Consider the following 19,121-nt stretch of genomic DNA (forward strand, 5'->3'; position numbering starts at 1 on the left):
ATGCTACCATTTGTATCAATATCTATTTTACCCAATTTCATTGAACATCCCTTTTGAAGGGTATTGTGGTACTTGACTGGTGTCACCCATTACCTTGTAATTTGGACAAAGGAACACAGCAGGTAAATCTGTGTCAGTCTTTCCCAAAAGTGTGCATGCATGAATATCAGATATTTAAGAGTGAGTGGATCAGATACCTAGAACTGGGACACAGTGCTGTGCAGTGGTTAGTGTGGAGACTCATTTGAGGACCGGGAGTCAAGCAAAAAGTCCATTCCCAGGTTTGGAACCTGTTCCTGGTGCACTATTAGGGGAAATTGTGTTTTTCTATTCCTGCTTTTAATGACACCCCTTACTGGAGACAGTGGTGAGAATTGAGACTCCTTAGTTACTGCCCCAGGATAAAGAGTGCATATCATGTATTGGAGTCAGTGGTGTGGGATTTTAATTGAGGTTTAGTAGCCTGTAGGTAGTTGTCACTGAGGTGTGCACTCTCAACAGCAACAAGGTAAAATACAGAGTTTCACTGTCACATCAGTTTTATTCATTTTTTATTCAGTTTAGTCAGGGACAGCAGGCAACATTGTCAGCAGAGGATTATAGCAAGCTGACAAGGAACCAGTTGGCCAAGGTGTGTGAAGTCAAAGGACTGGTGCAAGCCAACCTGTCTAAGGAAGCAATGATTTCAGCCTTAGTCACAGGCACAGAGCAGCCCCGCAGCTCAGAAGACATCCAGTTTGGTGATGGGGATATGCAGCCTTCTGAGACAAAACAGTTCACCTTTTCCTCAGAGGATTAAAACTCCATCTGGAGATAAAAGTACTCAAACTGGAGGCTGAAGAAAGAGGGAGAGAGAAGCAGCGTCCATATGAACTGCAATGTTTGGAGGTTGTGGAGAGGGAGAAGTGGCATCAGCATGAAAAGGAGCTAGAGACCAAGTGCTTGGAGATGGAAGCTGAAGAAAACAAGAGGCAGAGACAGCATAAAAAGGAGCAACTAACCCTTCAACAGGGTAATGGAGGCAATGGGGAAGGAATGATCGAACCCCAGAAGCAATAAAGGTCAGTAAACTTTTTTCTCAGTACAGGGAGTGAGATGAATTTAATAGTTTAAATTATATATTTGAGAGGTTATGTAAACAGTATAATGTTGACCAAGGGCACTGGATACAGTTCCTGATACCCTTTCTCTATGGTAGAGCTCTTAATGTAATTGCTAAACTGTCTGATACTGATTGTTTGAATTACAATAGTTTAAAACAATGTTTGCTTAATTATTTCAAATTAACCCCTGAAATGTATAGGAAAACATTTTGTGAATATAGATGCAAGGTAGATGAAAGTGTATGTTTTTACATTGCTGATTTAAGTACTTACTTTCACAGGGGGGTGAGTGGGTGTCAGGTCGCCACTTTTGAAGGAATGGCACACCTTTTGTTGAGGGAACAAGCTCTCAGCACTTTCCCTGAGAACATGACGATCTGGTTGGCAGACTGAGAGTGTAACTCTGCAAATAAGCTGGGGAAAAAACGGGATCACTACTTGGCAAGTAAGACACCAATGCATAAGAAAGGGATACCCAGGGCTGCACATGCACATAAGGGAACCCATGGTGGGCACCAAAACCACTCCAACAGAGTTCACCAGTAACAGGGGAAGCCACTAGTTCAAGTACATGGTCAGAATCAGGGATTAGATGTCACAAATGTAATCAGAGGGGCCATGTAGCATACAAATGTGCATTGAAGCAAATGGAGAAATAAAAGGTGAGGCTGCCAGCAAGTAGGAATGACAGAATGCCAGTGGTAAGTTGTCTGGAAACAGCAGAGGTGCTAAACTATCAGCAAAACTTGTATCCTATCTGAGTGGATGGAAGACCGGTCACTGCTAAGAGAGACACAGCTTTTGATATAACCATTGTGAGGCCTGTAGTGGTTAAGGAGGAGCAGTACTTGCATGGGCAGTACACACAAGTCAGAGATTTGTGTGGGGCCCCATTTCAAATACCTTTAGTCAGGGTTCATCTTGACTGGGAGGGTGGAAAAGGGAACAAGCAAGTAGGTGTGTTTGAGCATATCCCTGCAGATGTCTTAATAGAGTACAATTTTGATAATGTAGTAATGTGTGTGCATGCAGTTACATGCAGCCAAGCTTAGAGACAGACATGTAGGTCTTGTAGCCTTGGGGAAACCCAGACTGATCCTATGCTCTAAGCTGGGGCTGGTGATGAGGTTACTTCAGTGAGGGAGTTAACTTGTAGCAATGAGCCTGAAGGTGAACCACAGCTTCTGTTAGGTGTTATCATTGACATGAAGACTACAAAGACAGAGGTGAGTGGTATTATCTGGTGTGACAGTGAAGCACCACTGTCAAAAGGTACTAGGCTTCCTGTGGAAGGGGAGCCGGGAGAGGTTACAAAGATAGAGTTGAGACAGGCTCAGTTTTCAGATCCTACTTTACACGGTTTGAGAGAGGCAGCTAAGGAGACACCTGATGATCAAGGAAAAAGGGGAGTCTGTATATTGGAACAAATGTTGCTAAACAGAGAGTAGACCACTGAGGGAGGGCTAGAGTGTGAGCTAATACAGCAGTTGTAGTGCACAGAGCCTACCATCTGGCACTTCTGTCCATAGCCCATGACATTCCTTTTGCAAGTCATATGGGCATAAAGTGTACTAAGAGACACATTATGCAAAACTTTTACTGGCCTGGGATTGCAAAAGATGTAACAGGGTACTGCAGTACCTGAGCAGTGCAAAAAGATAGGCAAGGCAGGAGACAAGGTCAAGGCTCCATTAATGCCTTTGCCTGTGATTCTAGAGCTATTTCAGAGGGTAGCTATGGATATTGTGGGGCCTCTGAATATTCCATGTTTTAGAGGAAAGAAGTATATCCTGGCAGTGGTAGATTGTGCTACTAGATACCTTGAGGAGGTGGGTCTGTCATCCACTGAGGAAGAGAAAATGGCAAATGTTTTGTTAGAAATTTTCAGCAGGGTAGGTTTTCCAAGGGAGATACTTACTTACCAAGGTGACAACTTTAAGTCACACCTGCTGGCTTGTCTGTGGAAGTGTTGTGGGGTGAAGCATCTATAAATCATCTCCATTCTAATGGTCTTGTGGAGAGGTTAAGCTCTACATTAAAGACTATGCTACTTGCATTTGCTGACCACTATAAAAGGAAGTGGGCAAATATTTGCCCCGTTTACTATTTGCATATAGAACATACCTGAGGAATCTACAGGCTTTTCAACCTTGAGTTTCTGTATGGGCTTAGGGTGAGGGGGGCCATTAGATTTGATTCGTGATAAGTGTGAGGATGAGTGTGAATCCCACAAGAAGTCTTTTGTGACATACATCCTAAACTTCAGGAGAAGGCTTAGGGAGCTCATGGGTTTGACCAAGAAAAACCTGGCTGTAGCCCAATAGCAGAAAAAGGTTTGGTATGACAGGAATGCTCGAGTCTGAAAGTATGCTGTGGAACATCAGGTTATGGTGATCATTCCCATCAGACACAATAAGCTGCAGGTAGCTTGGGAGGGACCCTTTGAAGTGGTAAGGAATATTAGTGATGTTAACTACATGGTTGACTTAGTAGGCGGGAGGCAGGTACGTAAGTTATACCATGTTAACATGATGAAGTCTTATCATGATAGGGAAGCCATGGTGCTGAGGATTTGCAGTGGATGGCAGGAGGAGTCTGAGGGGATCTGGTGACTGATCTTCTCAATGAGGCTCAGACTGACACTTCTATGGTAGAGGTAGCAATATCTTGGAGGCTATCCCCTATTAAGGTTAAAGAAATACGAGCAGTGTTACAGGAGTTTGGGGGCATGTTCACTGGAAAACCTGGATGCACTCATCTAGTGCAGCACCATGTGGATACAGGACCCCAAAGGCCTATTAAGAAAACTCTTTATAGGGTGCCATAGCTAGTCAAACAGACATTTTACAGGAGAAGATAAACAAGATGTTGGGGCTGGGGGTAATCCAGGAGTCCAGTAGACCTTGGGCTTCCCCAGTAGTGTTGGTACTGAAGAAAGACGGTAGTTTAAGATTATGTGTAGACTACAGAAAATTAAACAATTATACAGAGTCAGATGGGTACCCCACACCTAGAACAGATGAAGCTTTAGAACAGCTGGGTTGAGCTAAGTATCTGACCACTATTGATCTGACCAAGGGATACTGGCAGGGGCCATTGACTTCCATTGCTAGAGAGAGGTCAGCTTTTGTAACACCTTTTGGATTGTATGTGTTTACAAGGATGACTTTTGGGGTAAAGAATGCCCAACAACCATCCGGGGTTTAGCAGATCATATTTTAATAGGAGCACGAGACAATGCTCTTGCTTATTTGGATGATATTGCCATTTACAGTCATTCCTGGCAAGAGTGCCTTCAATATGTTAGGGAGGTCTTAGGTAGATTAAAAAGGGGAGGGTTAGTCATTAAGCCTATTAAGTGTCATTTGGCTATGGCAGAAGTCTCCTACCTAAGACATAGAGTAGATAGTGGTAAGATTAGTCCAGAACCTGCCAAAGAGGAGGTTATTCAGGTGTGGCCTGTCCCTGTTACCAAAAAGCAAGTGAGAGTATTCCTAGGGACAGCAGGATGCTGCAGAAAATGTGTGCCAAACTACAGCACAATAACCATACGCCTTATTGACCTAACAAGGATAAACAACCCTGATAAGGCAGTATGGATCACAGACTGTGAGAAGGCACTCCAAAGAAGCTTTGGAAGGACCCCCTTGTGTCAGCTAGTCCAGATTATAGTAAGGAATTTGTTGTGCAGGTGGATGCTTCAGATTATCGGGTGGGGACTGTACTCAGCCAAGTTTCTTCAGAGGGAGAAGAGCATCCTGTGGCATATCTCAGGCATAGGCTGCAACCCAGGGAGGAATGTTATGCAGCTGTGGAGAATGACTGCCTAGTCATAGTATGGGTATTGCAAAAACTTCAGCCTTACCTATATGGAAAATTAATTGTGGTTACAGATCATAACTCTTTAACATGGCTAAATAATTCAGTAAGCAAAATGCCAAGTTACTGAGGTGGAGCTCAGGGTTACAACCACATGGCATGGTGGTGAAAAATTGTTGTTGGGTCAATAATGCTAATGCAGATGAACTCTCAAGAATGTGTATGGGTTAATACATTTTCAGTCAGCCCCATTTTTCCCAAGCAACGATTTTCCAGGATCACTTAAAAATCTGGCTTGAGTCTTCAAAGGCGGCAGAAATGTCAGGATTTTAGATGTCATTATCTGTGGTAGCATGACTGGCTGAAGTTTTGTAAATAAGTGTAAATAATTGTAAATTACCCCATGTTACATATGCCATCATGAATAGCTATAATTTTGTAAATAAGTTTAGGTTTTTTGATTATCATTCTTATTTATGAATGATGTTTAAATGTCAAACAGTGTTCTTCTGGCTGAACTAATGTACGTGTTTTTTCAAAGAGAATTCTGAATGTATGTTATGACAGACTCAGCTTACTTTGATGTGATGTCATTGTGTACCAGAGCTGGCAGAATATTTTCACTGTCGCTGTTTGTTTACTTTTCAAAGTCTGATATGAGAGAGTAGAATTTTATAGCAACTTTGTGTTACTTTTAAAAAATACTATAAAACCAGGTTCTTAGTCAGTTTTTCACTTTGTTTTCCAGAGATACTCAGCAGTACTAGCCCAGCTGTTTCCAGGATAGTTGTTCCAGTGACTAAGGACAAAAAACAGCCTGGAGTGTGAACATAATTCCTCATCTTGTCTTGCAGAAGTAAGAGTATAATCTTGCCTTGCTGATTTATTTAGATTAGATAGGGACAGTTCATCTTCAGATAGTTGGAACTACAGATAGTTGGTTAGAGATTTTCTAACATCAGTGCAAAATCTATCCTACAGTCTTGCTTTTCATACTTCCTGTGTATGAAAGGCTGTTGTTTACTGGAATTTGTTATTTAGTATTTACGTGTTTTAAATCCTTTTATGTAGTATTAAACATTTTACTACCTCTCATTGTGGCTGGTTATTTACTGAATAGTTTTAATAACTTGAGAGTGTTTATGCCTATTGATAACACATGGGCCACTCTGAAAAGCCATACTGCTTGGGTTACATGTTTCGATTTGTATCAATATCTATTTTGCCCAATTTAATTGAACACCCTCTTTTGAAGTGTATTGTGGTATTTGGCTGGTGGCAGCCCTTACCTTGTAATTTGGGCAAAAAAGCACAGCAGGTAAATGTGTGCAGTCTTTCCCAAGAGAGTGTGTCTGTGTGAATATCAGATATTTAAGAGTGAGTGTGTCAGATACCTAGAACTGGCACACAGTGCTCTGCAGTGGTTAAAGGGGAGACACATTTGGGGACCTGCAGTGAAGCATATAGCCCAGTCCCAGATTTGAAACCTGTTCCCAGTATATTATTAGGGGAAATTGTTTATTTCAAACCCTGCGTAAGTTAGCTAGAATAAAACTACTTTGGAACTCTAACCATATAAAGGAGATTTATTCAGATAATAGAAAAGGAAAAGTGATGGAAATAGGAGATATTTTAAAAGAATTTAGAAATTATTACAATAAAATCAATCAATATAATGTAATAACAGATTCAGAAGGGATAATCAAAACTTTTATAAAAAAATAAAAAATAAACTATCTGATAGCCAAGTGAAATTAATTGATAAACCTGTCTCAATGTCTGAAATTCAAACTCAAATTAACAAATTAAAAACTAACAAGGCAGCACGTAATGATGTAACTATACCAGAACTCTAAAAGTTACTACCTACAGAAGCCTTAAACATATTACATAACGTTTTTTGTATAGTTCATAGGATCATAGGAGATTATTAAGCTAATGGGCCCTGGGGACCTTACAAGCCTAGCCAAGAGTTTACCCACCCCCCCAAAAAAAGAGAAAAAGAAATCTCAGTCAGCACCTTTCGCCCCTGTTAATGAGGGACATAGGTGGAACCACTAGGACAAATTTATGGTTTCCCATCCACTCATCAAGGTTGCATTTGAAGAGGTTTAGTGAGGTACTCTGTTTGACATGTATGGGAAGTCTATTCCAGAGATGGGGTAACCTCTGGGAGACAAACCTGTCTCTCCAGCAGGTTTTGTTGATGTTGCATATTAGATTTAGGCCTATTGAGGGGGTAATGTGCAAGGAGTTAGACTTACAGATATGGAGCATCTCTAATAGGGCAGGGTCTGACATTGCCTTGTAGGCGAGACCCAAATCACCTCTGAACAATCTGTATAATACCGAGTAGAGTGATAGTGATTTAAGCCTGTCTGCATAGGATAGGTGTTGGAGGCCATGGATTCTCTTTGTGAGGTATTTCTTTGGCCTTTCCATTTGGTGCAGGTGTTTGGAGAGGTACATACCAAATGGGTCATTATACTCAATTATAGGTCTAATAAGGGAGGAGTACAGAGAGGTAATAACCTCCTTCTTTTTGGATGCAATCCCTTTACTTATGAGATGAACCAAGTAAAAGGCTCTTCTGACTATTGCTGCCACATGATGGTCAAATGTGAGATTGTTGTCAACCTGAGTACCCAGGTCTCTCACCACAGGTTGTGTGCTTAGGGGGATGTCGTTGATGTGGTAATCACTAAAGGCCGTGTTTTTGCCAAATGGTATGATAATACATTTTTTTGCATTTAACTTAAGGCCATGACTTTGGCACCAGTCATTTGTAGGTGTGAGACCTTCCTGCAGTATGTTAACATCAATTGTGGCATCAGTGACAGCACCCAGTTTACAGTTATCCGCAAACATGGTTAGCCACAGGCCCTTTGTCTTTGCCTGGACCTCTGAGAAGTATATGCCAAACAGTAGGGGTTCCAGGACAGATCCCTGGGGAACGCCACCATTGACAGATCTGCTGTCGGAGGTGGCAGCACCTATTTTGACCTTGTGCATCCTATCTGTGAGCCAGTTGGCCACCCATCTGACTATATAGGGATTAATACCAAGTTGTATTAGCTTTTCGATGATGCCCAAGTGGGAGATTATGTCAAAGGCTTTGGCCAGGTCAAGGTAAGCTTTATGTACTGACTTTCCCTCATCCAGGGCCTTGATGACAGTCTCAAAGAAGTCAACTAGGTTCAGTAGGCAAGATCTGCCCCTGATGAATCTGAATTGGATAGGTCAAGTGCTTGGAGATTGCCTATGTCCTTGTTTATGAGATCCATAAGAATACGCTCCATGACTTTACAGATCAGACTTATCAAGCTGATGGGGTGATAGTTTCCAGGGTCAGTAGTGGCACCACCTTTGTGCAAAGGGATGACAATGGCAGTTCTTCACTCTGCTGGAATGAAGCCTGTAGTTAGGCTGTGGTTGAATAGGATGCTCAATGGCGAAGCTATTTCTTGTTTGAGATGGTGCAGAATACAGCCTGGATACTATCAGGTCCCATAGAAGTTGTGTTCTTTGCCTTGGATAGGGCCTTTAACTCTTGATCTGCAGAGATGTGAGATGTGGGGCAAGTATCACGGATGTTGACTGGGCCTTTTGGGGGTGATAAGGGAGTGATGTTTGCACTGAACCTATCAGCCAGCAGGTTGACTAAGTCAGCAGGATCAGTGTAAATGGTACCATTAAGTACTAGTTCAGAACAAAGTTGGGCTTTGCCAAGGAGGTTCCTAATAAAAATGAAGAAGGACTTCTGATTTCCCTTTGTTTTGGAGGCTAGTTTCAACTCATAATTGGCTTTGGAGGTTTTCACTAGTGATCTAATTTGCTTGTTGAGGCAGAGGCATGAGTTTTCAGATTTGGAATCTGTTCCTTTTTACTCTTGGACAACAGTTTCTTCCTTTTGTTGTGAATCTTATTGATAGAGGATGTTCACTAGATAGGTTTGTGTTTCCTTGAGGAGCAGATTTTAGTTATGTTGGGTATGGCTGAGTCCATGCAGTTGTACAGATGCTTGTATGCTGCACTGGCGTACTGTTCAGCATAGTTGTCTGCATCATCTGAGGGGGGCGGTGGTGTGAAGCTGCTGATACCCTCCTTTAAAAGGTTGTAGTCAGCTTTTGAGAAGTTTTTTAGCCTGGTTTCGGCTGGGGAGGGATTGAGTGGGATATAAACTTCAAATGAGACAGACCGATGATCTGATCTCACCAGAGAAGAACATACTATAGGTGAGGTGCAGTGGTCATCCATGTTGGTGAAGAACAAGTCCAGTATGTTATCTCCCCTTGTGGGAGATAAGACCTGCTGATCTAGTGCATTAAAACTGATGAAGTCAAGGAATTATTGGGTGAGAACATTAGTGCAGGAATAGTTCACCCAGTTTATGGTGGGGTAGTTGAATCAACAAGGATCAGGGTGTTAGTTAAAGAATTAACAAAAGTTCATCCCTCCTGGAAATATACTCTTATCTCCCCAATTTTGAAAACTAATAAAGATCCAACTGAATGTTCTTTGTACAGACCCATTTCACTTTTAAATGTAGATTACAAATTATTCATGGCAATTCATGACAAGTACTGGCAGTCTGGTACCAGAATACACTCCACTGGCAATCTTCATCTGCTGCCATTTGTTTTTTGGTGGATTGGTTCCAGCTTTCTGTGTGTTTTCTCAGTTCCTGTTTTGGGTGAGTTGTGTTTTTTCAGTTTCAATACATCTTTGAAACTCTTTTTTTGTCATTAGTAACTGTGTTGTAAGTTAAAGGCTCTCTAGTTTTCTATGTTCCTGACAAGAGTGTTTCCTTGCAAAGTACTGGGATGTTCCTGCAGCAGAAGAGGCACACATTTGTTTCAGTTCAAAAATCCACATAATGAATAACTGTGGATTATTACTCCACATATGCTGAAATGATCACATTAACAAATACTATGAATATCAGTACAATAATTGTACTGATTTCCATTTTTTGAACACAAAAGAGATTTGGTTTTGTTATGTTGGATAATGACTCACAATTCAAGTTTACTTCATTTAAGATCTGTGAACACAATGGGAATTCAGGTATGTGGCTAAGAACCAAAAATACCCATAGTTATAAAAAGATGAAGAGAGCTGCTGAGACCTTGAAGAACCAGATGTGAAAAGGAGACTGGAAGTAGCTATGGAGGTTGTCATGTTGTAGTTTTGGAAAATGAATTTCTATTGCATAATCATAATCTCTTGCCAACTCAGTCACTGTGTATATAAGGTTAAAATTAAACTGTCATCTTCTGTTATATTAATAATGTCCCAGAATTAAACAAGATAGAAGAGAGAGTAGAAAGAAATCAAAACAAGCCAAACATCACTATAACAAGCAATTCAGAAGAGTGTCGAAATTGTAAAAGGAGACAGTCTGAGAATTCACTCATGACAGGTTCAGACAGTGTGAAGCTGTAGTAACTGCTCTGGAAACTGAACTGAGATCACAATGTTTCAATAAACTGTTAGTTTTATAGAAGAAACAGAAATAACTCTATAAGGCAGTAATGTGTAGTCCAGGTAAGTCCATGTATTTCCAGGTACTTTAAACTTTGTGTGATTTCCTGAGCAAGAATCTCTTTTGGTAGATTTTCACCATGAACCTTATTTTTTGAAATGAGGCTTCTGTAATTACTTTCTTTGGTTGTGTTTACCTCATCGCTTATGTTGTGGAAATGGGACATGACAGATATGCAACAAGAGACACACTGAAAAAGGAACAAATGTAAGACAGTCAGCATAATGATAGAAGCCTAAAAGTTCTGCGTGAAGCAGATATATATGACTTTCTATCCTGCTAACCTGCTGCTACTTTCAAGGAGTATTGGCATTCTGCTGAAGTCATTTCCTACTCCTCACTGCCAGGGTACAGTCCATTTTATTCTCTTCTGTTCTGTTCCGTTTATTCCTGTCACTCAATTGTCTTTGTACCTAACACCCCCCAACAGACAACCAGCACACAGATTTTTTTTTGTCTACTCTTATTTACCCTGACTGCATGGCCCACCTGGCCATCAGGCACTTACTAGTAAACACCAGCCCAGGGCTTGGCTCCAGGGTTGAATCTTAGCATACCTATTTTAGGAGCCCTATGTTTCAAAGAAAACTATTTCATCAAGTACAATCACCCAGTTCTAAACTCATCTAAATCACATGTCCAAAATATTGTTTATTTCTTTGTTAAGCTGTAAGATTACAGCTCCTGAGAGTACTCTTTCATTTTTACAGGTTATCTGCATTTTCCCCACAGCTGTGCATATATGGAGATGAGCTAGTATATTTGAGTAATGGGGTGTTGGGTCAAAGTCATCCACACTGAAAGTGTAGAAGAATGCAGAATTGATGAGTTAATTTATAGACCTTTTGGAATGAGGCAATTGTATTGGATAGGCTGTGTATTGACTTTTTAATGTACCTCCTTATTTCAGGCAAGGTTTTCTGAGGAAAGGTCTTAATTTTCAAAAATGGAGACAGAAGCTTGTACACCAGTAATAGAGTGGATTTACAAGATAACCCGATGAGGGTGGTTAATGAATTGGATTAAAGTGCACTATTTTTATATATCACAAAGGTGGCATTTCATATGTTTCTTTGGAAGCCCTTTCCTATACCAGAGTCTTCTGGATTTTCAGTTGCTGGTTGTCTCTTCCTTCTCCCTATGATTGTCAAACTACATCCATGGTGTTCTCTTTAGAAAACCTTGTCACAGCTTCCAAGGGAAAGCCTACATCTGGGTACCAGAAAGCAGGCTTTTCTTGATAATCAAGATTCTCATTCAAGAACAATAGTACAGATTCTATTATGGTCACAGAGCAGTGGCTCAGCTCTTTGTCCATGCACAGAGATCTGAGTGAGCTGTGGGAGTTTGCTCTGTATGCATTTTGAAACCTTGAGAAGGCATATAAAAATGTAGCCGGAAATATTTTTCAGGAGCTGCACTGGTCCAATGGCCAATACTGCATGCCATTTGGTCCTTCAGGTTCAGGAGACAAGAAAAAAAAAAGGTCCATTCACCTATAGTACTCAAAGTTGATGATCAAAAAAAAAAATCACTAGCAGAGTTGGTCCAATTTCTCATGAGGATGCCCTTGTAAGTAATAGCAACAAATTAAATACTAACCAGCATCACTGTTGGAGTGGTCAATTTGGACTTATCAAAAGCCTTTGATAGTATCCAAAACATTGTTTTAATCAACTTCCTGATTAGCTGAGTGAGTTTTCAGCAACTCAAAATTCATATGGTTGAGACCACATGATTTTTTGAAAACTCAAAGCTTTTGAATGGAGATCGCAGTACAGTGTGGACTGGGAAATTTATGTTTTTCCTCACTGTATTGTGATCTTGGAGTTGGTATATATAATTTGCAGTAGGTGCGGTGCGGGGGGCAAAAACATTTTTTTATGCTTGATTTTTGGAAACTTGTTCACATGGTCTTGACCGCATGAATTTTGAGTTTCTGAAAACTCAATCATCTAACATAGACCCAGTATTAGTTGGGTAAAAGTTTGCTCAATAATAGAATCAATGTGTTAAATTGAATACTTATTTTTCCAGTTGATCAGAAATTGATTCTGGTGTCTTGCAGGGTTTGGGCCCATTACTGTTCAATTTTGTATTTTCTTTTTCCTAATAACAACATTATTTTATTTTATTTTATTGCATTTGTTTTCCGGGAAAGTCCATTGGGCCTAAAAAAGCCCATTTTCAGTGGAGGCCCGGGGAGAAAAGCTCCAATGAGATACAGAAAAAATATAAACATTAATTAGTACAGAAGTAGAAACAGTATTACTCACAGTAAATATAGTAACATTTACAGAATATATATATATATATATATATATATATATATATATATATATATATATATATAAAAGCAGGAATCTAGTTTGTTTTATTGCAGTAATATATACAGAAAATATACATTAAAGCAGAATTCAATAAATTCAATCAGAGTGGTATAAACAGAGATAATGTACTGGGAGTTCAAAAATACACCCCCATATTTAATAAAATCCATGTAGGGATAGTGTACAGCCTACACAGAAGGTACCGTGGCCGTGTATGTGGTTCCCCCTAGGTAGCATACCATGTATATTAAGGAAGGCACATTACTGAGGGAGAGCCATGTAACATGGCTATTGAATCAGTGTAGGAAGTGTGTTATTGTGTCTGGAGATGAGTAATACATCCCCTACACTGTCAGAGTGCAGTATATCAATGTATGCATATGTATTAAATTTATTTATTTATTTTTTATGTTTGCATGGTGCGATGTGGTGCACAGCAATTGGCATGTGCCAGACATCTATAAATAGAAATCAGATAAAGTTAATTATGAATGAAAAGGTGAAGTTTAAGAATAGATGAATGAGTTGTGGCAAGGCACAATGCTCAGCAGTGCTTAAAGGTAGTTGAGAGGTACATATATGTAAAAGTATAGCAGCATTCAACACCTCCATGTAGCCAAATGGTTAGAATGACAGCCTTATGTGCAGTAGGTGCAGAGTATGACTACACAGAAGGTTTATGAAACTTTTATTTTCCAAATACAAATTATGCCAATTATTTTTAAATCCTGATGTGCTACGCTCAGCTAAGCTCCACTAAGCCCTGTTAAGCCATGCCAAGCACCGCATAAACAAGATCTGTTTTAGCACTGCTAAGCACTGTGCAGCTGGTTTGCGCACTGCTAAGCACTGCTAAGCATTGCCAGTTTAAGCACTCCTGAGCTGAGCTCAGCTGGTTTGCACTGTGTTAAGTGATGTGCCGTATTTTAAAAAATTTCCCAGTGGTGTTAAAGGGTGTATTAGGTGCAATAGGTGGAAATACTGCAGAATTCATTAGAGTTCAACCTGTGAGGATACTATGCCAGGTACTGGAGAGGGTATGCACTTTTGGGGACAATGTTGGGGCATTGAGGTGTCCAGGGTTATGATCGGACTCCTAGTCAAAAACCATGAAGACCAGCTCATGCTGGGTGGTCATAGGGCTCAGAATACAAAGAGAAGGCCTGAGACTGGCTGTCAAGGGACCTCACCAGTGCAACTGGTATCCCCTGCACAGGTGAAGAGTGTCATCACCACCACAATGACCTGAAAAGAAGGAAAATGGCTCTCTTGGATGCCTGGTTCCAAGAATTCTGGGTGGGCAATGTTCCACAAGTGTGTAAGTATGTTTACCTGTGTTTCACCAATATTTAACCTTGAATGTCTGCTAAACTGGTATGCATAATGGTGTGCTTTTTTCTCAACAGCTGCAGAGATGACAGCTCACAATGTTGAGGCACATGCAGGGCACCTGGCCAGGTTGCACCATGACTGTGGTGATTACGGATGTATCTTCCAATTTATAGTCATATAAGCAAGAAAGGGTAAAGCATTAACTGCCATTAGGTATATAAACAGTTTTGACTGTATTGTAATGAATGTGGTCATAGACCTGGACTGCAATAAGTGACTACTGCCAAATGTACTGCAATAAGCAGGAAAGAGTAAAACATTAACCTTGATTAAGTAAATGAAATAAAGTTTATATCACAATAACTGTGGAATTACAGCTGTATTGTAACACCTGCATTATATTAACTGTTGGTCAATAAAAACTCAAAAGTATACCAGTAGATGCATGAAGGCATTGTTGTGCAATACTTGTGGAATGAGAGCTGATATTTCAACCCAGTGACAATATATTGTGTACACCTGCAGTTTATTTAGTAATGTATAGGGTATTTAGTCTCTCTGCCATGATTGCATTTTATGCACCTGTGTCCAACTGTCACTGCACTGTATTATAACACTGTAGTATTACTAGCAGGTCATATTTAGTTTCCAGGTAAGCTGTAGGACAAAATCAGTCAGTCAGATATCAGCAGTGACTCAGTAACTCAGCTTGTTAAATGCTGTGTACTAAGTAAGGTTTGCTAGACACAGACCAGTGATCAAATCCAGTTCCATATACTAATAACTATTACTGAATTGCATATGTTATGGTAACAGATATTCTCTCAACAGGGACTACTGGTAAATGGGTGAGCTATCTCATAGTATGTGTAAATAATTGTTTGTTCAGATGTCACAGACTGGCACTTATCTACACAATAAAGGAACCAGGTTCAATAATAATAAACTATAATAAAATAAAATAAATAAAATATGTGATAACAGATATTATTCTCTCCACAGGGACATGGTAAAAGAGTGAGATAGTTTATAGTATGTGTATATAATTATTTGTTCAGATGTCACACACTGTTAAAATCATTCTCACAAATGTGTTATTTATCCAAACAATAAAGGAAACAGGTTCAATAATAACAAATTATAATACAATAAAAGAAATAAAATGTGTAAGAACAGATATCATTCTCTCCACAGGGACATAGGTAAAAGGGTGAGCTAGCTCATAGTATGTGTATATAATTGTTTGTTCAGATGTCACACACTGTTATTATCATTCTGATGAACGTGCTAGTTATCCAAACAATGAAGGAAAGAGGTTCAATAACAAATTATAGTAAGATAAAATGAATAAAATGTATAATCAGGGTATGGCTGTGTTCCTGAAGAGTGTCTTGTAAATATTAATGCAGTCAATTACTGCATGTAATGCATATGTCCCCTGCAGTCAGTGCTATTAGGTATGATCCCCATACCTGCCAAGCATGGCATGAAATTGTGTACTCTGTACTGTTCACATGCATGTCTCTCAAGTTTCATGCCATCACAGAATGTAATTGCTGTTGTGTAACCCCTCTGTCACAGATGTATCATTGACATGATTATATGTTAATATCAATTTAACAGTACTTTAGCCCACAGTACTCTTTGGAAGTTATATAGGGGTGAGGGCAACATAAATTAAAAGAAAAAGGGGGTACAAAGAGGAGGCCTAAGACTGGCTGTCAAGGGACCTCACCAGTGCCCACAATAGTGTTCTTCATAACTTGCCTATGTTTATTGCTCTACCTCCATACCCACAGCATGTCTGATTAGGTCAGTTCCTAGTGATTTGTCTATAATAACTCAGCTGTGGCACTGGATTAAAGCTCTTCTGGGACCGAAGCTGGTGGTGCCCCCTCCGCAGGCCCTGCACCATCGTTGGGTGGAACCCCTGGGAGCGGGAGGTTGTTACAAAGGATCAACTACCGGCCATGGTGTGCAGGATTGTGCAGAGGAGTTATGAGCAATGTCTGCAATGGATTGAGGGCAGACTCAATAACCTGGTTGGGCCTGAATGCCCTGGTACCCAGACTCCAGCATAGCCACCTTTGGGGCAGTGAAGGAGCAGTGTTGAATGCCCATAGGTGGGGATCTCAGTCACACTGCTACTGCCTGGAGGCACATGCACCTCTGATTCTGGAGCACCCTCCCCATCCAAGATGTTCAGCCCCCTCATGTGTCCCATACCTCCACTATATGCTGTCTTGTTTGTCATGTCTGTCTGCAAATGCAACCTCTCCTAGCCAGCTTACCTCCCCACATGTACCTATATCCCTTCCCCAACATTCCACTCTCTCCTTAATAAAAAAAAAACGTACCTGTCCCACCAAAAACATCACCTCATACATAGCTCTCCATTCTGCACATGTGTCCACTGGACACACCCAATTATTACATTAATTAATGAACACATTTATGTTGCCCTTACCCCTCTCTCTGGGGTGTGAGACACCACATTCTGTAAAACTTGCACAGTTGTTGCTGTACATGAAACAGAAATATATGGTCCTTTCCTACACTCTTCCTGCACAACCCTACCTGCCTTTTAATATGTTTTCCCCCTGCTTGTCCCCATTTCACGACTTTACTATCACCCCCTTTTTCTTTTCTTTTTTTTATTTTTAGCACAGGTTTAAGCAGAGCTAAGTGGTGCACCATGCAAACCTGTGCAAACCCGCTTAAAACTGCTTAGAGTTGCCTTAATCATCTTATGTGTTTCTCGGTGTTAGGCAAATCTGCATAATAATCTCCCCTGTCATGTCTTGGACCTGGGCCCCTGTCAACTACAGCACAGTGTATTAGCCCACTAGGCCACAGAGCTCTGAATTGAAATAGGTGTTTCTAACAACATATACTGATTGCCACTGACACACTGCAAGTACATATAATGGGAAAAATGGGAGTGTACTTGTGACTGTGATACAGACACTACACCAGCCATATAAATAATAATGGATGTACGTGAGGCCTGAGATAGCAGGTATATCTGACAACTGTACAGACTGTTGCAGAATGTCCACAGTTTTGCCCCCTAGTTTTGGCATGGTTTTCACAAAAAAATATGTTTTGAGTAACGTACTGGCAAGTCATTAAAGATTGAGGTTAGAAAATCATGACAGACTTTTGAGTGTCACACTTTCTACACTTCTAAAAATGCATGATAATGCAAATCCCGTGTCACAGACTGTATGTATACACATATATCTTGCAAATACACCTGCTTCAGCAGTGGCTCAATAGTGCAGTCTGTTAAATGCTTTATGCCTTGCATACAGTACATTTTGCCACCCACAGTCCTGGGTTCAAATCTAGTGTGTTGCACTTCAATTACATTCTTGTGAATACAGAAAATAATGACTGAGTCATGCAGTTTTAACCAAAAAAGTTGTTGCTTTTGAATTAACTGCTATCCATGTCTGCAAATCAAAGGCCTGTAGGTAGGGGCACCCTGCACATATTCGTGTAGCCTACCTATATGTCACCTACAACTCTTTGATTGTCACTGTTACATAACAGATGTACCTTAAGCACATGCCTCAACTGGACTGTTATGGGTAACGTCACCCTGGCACTACTGTAATGACAGAGCTGAAACTTCTCCCTCAATGACACATACAGCTTGCTGTCCTCCAAAGCATTCACACTCTCTCTTATGTGTCCTAGGCTGCTGCAACCTGCAACATGTGCAGCTGTATGTTAAGCTACCTGCTACAGATCTATCATAACTCACAACCCCCTAGAACAAGATATCCAGGCAACACCCATACATAAAGGGGTGGGGAGGCAATGGTCGAGCAATAGAGATATGTGTCACAGTTTACCCCTACAAATATAGTGAGCAGCTACAGCAGCAACATGCATATTCTGATGGGTATGACTTCTGGCACTCACATGCCTCTTCCCCCTTACTGACCTCACCCCACAATGTTTAACATTGAACTGCAATGGCCAAACATAGCATGCAAAACTGTGGATATACCTCATAAATCTCAAAGGTGGACAGTATTTGTACCTACCCTCTGTGATGCTGTAGTCTCCACAGCTCACTAATGTCCATCTCAAAGACTAAGAAAGGGGCCAAGGCCTACATGAGGGCCTTAAATATTGCACTATGGTGGCATGTCATTGGCTAATGAAAGTGCAACCCAGCTGTGTTGGATGCAATTAGCAAGTGTGAGACACAGATTGGTGCACAGGCAATTATCTGTTAATGAGCATGACCTACAAAAGTCAAGCAACTGCCTATTGGAAACAGGTCTGTAAGTTGCTTTACCAAGATAGAGTATGATTTAGCAAGCTCTTTTCCTGAGGATTTGTTCACATAAGGATTGCATCACTCTACCAAGTATGTCACAGAAGTCCACATATAATGGGATGCAGATGGGAGGATGCAGATATGGGGAATAGGGATTACAAACATAGGCCTGTAGTACATTTTTGGGAATGACATGTTGGTGATACTCTGCTGTCTAACAGCTACAGGTATGCCTCTCAGCTGTGCTTGCTGTGAATGAAATAACAGGTCTGGCCCTCTCACTCCCTCCTACAATGGTCGTCTCCTATAGGAAAGCTACTGGATTGTGAGTTAGACATATTGTCAGTAAGTAACAGTTGGCACAGCTGTCATATCACATGATGTACTGTCATTCAGCTCCTCTCAGTTTGTGAATGTCACACAAGAATAGTTCAGACATTGTAAAGGTGCCCCTGACTGTCCCTGATGTACTCTGGCTATGTCACTGTTTTGCCAACATTCATATCTCACTGCTTGAAAGCTATGGCTAACATATGTACCTGGCAGCCCCCTATAGCAGGAACTCGAGTCATAGCCATTATTAGGTCCTACCTTAGCAACAGAGTGTATACAATCGATATAAAAAGTGTACACACTCCTGTTAAAATGCCAGATGTTTGTGATATAAAAAAATGAGACCGCAATAAATAATTTCAAAA

The sequence above is a fragment of the Protopterus annectens genome, chromosome 2.part1 (assembly GCF_019279795.1).
Source record: "Protopterus annectens isolate FY-2018-M chromosome 2.part1, PAN1.0, whole genome shotgun sequence".
In the NCBI taxonomy this organism is placed as follows: domain Eukaryota; kingdom Metazoa; phylum Chordata; order Ceratodontiformes; family Protopteridae; genus Protopterus; species Protopterus annectens.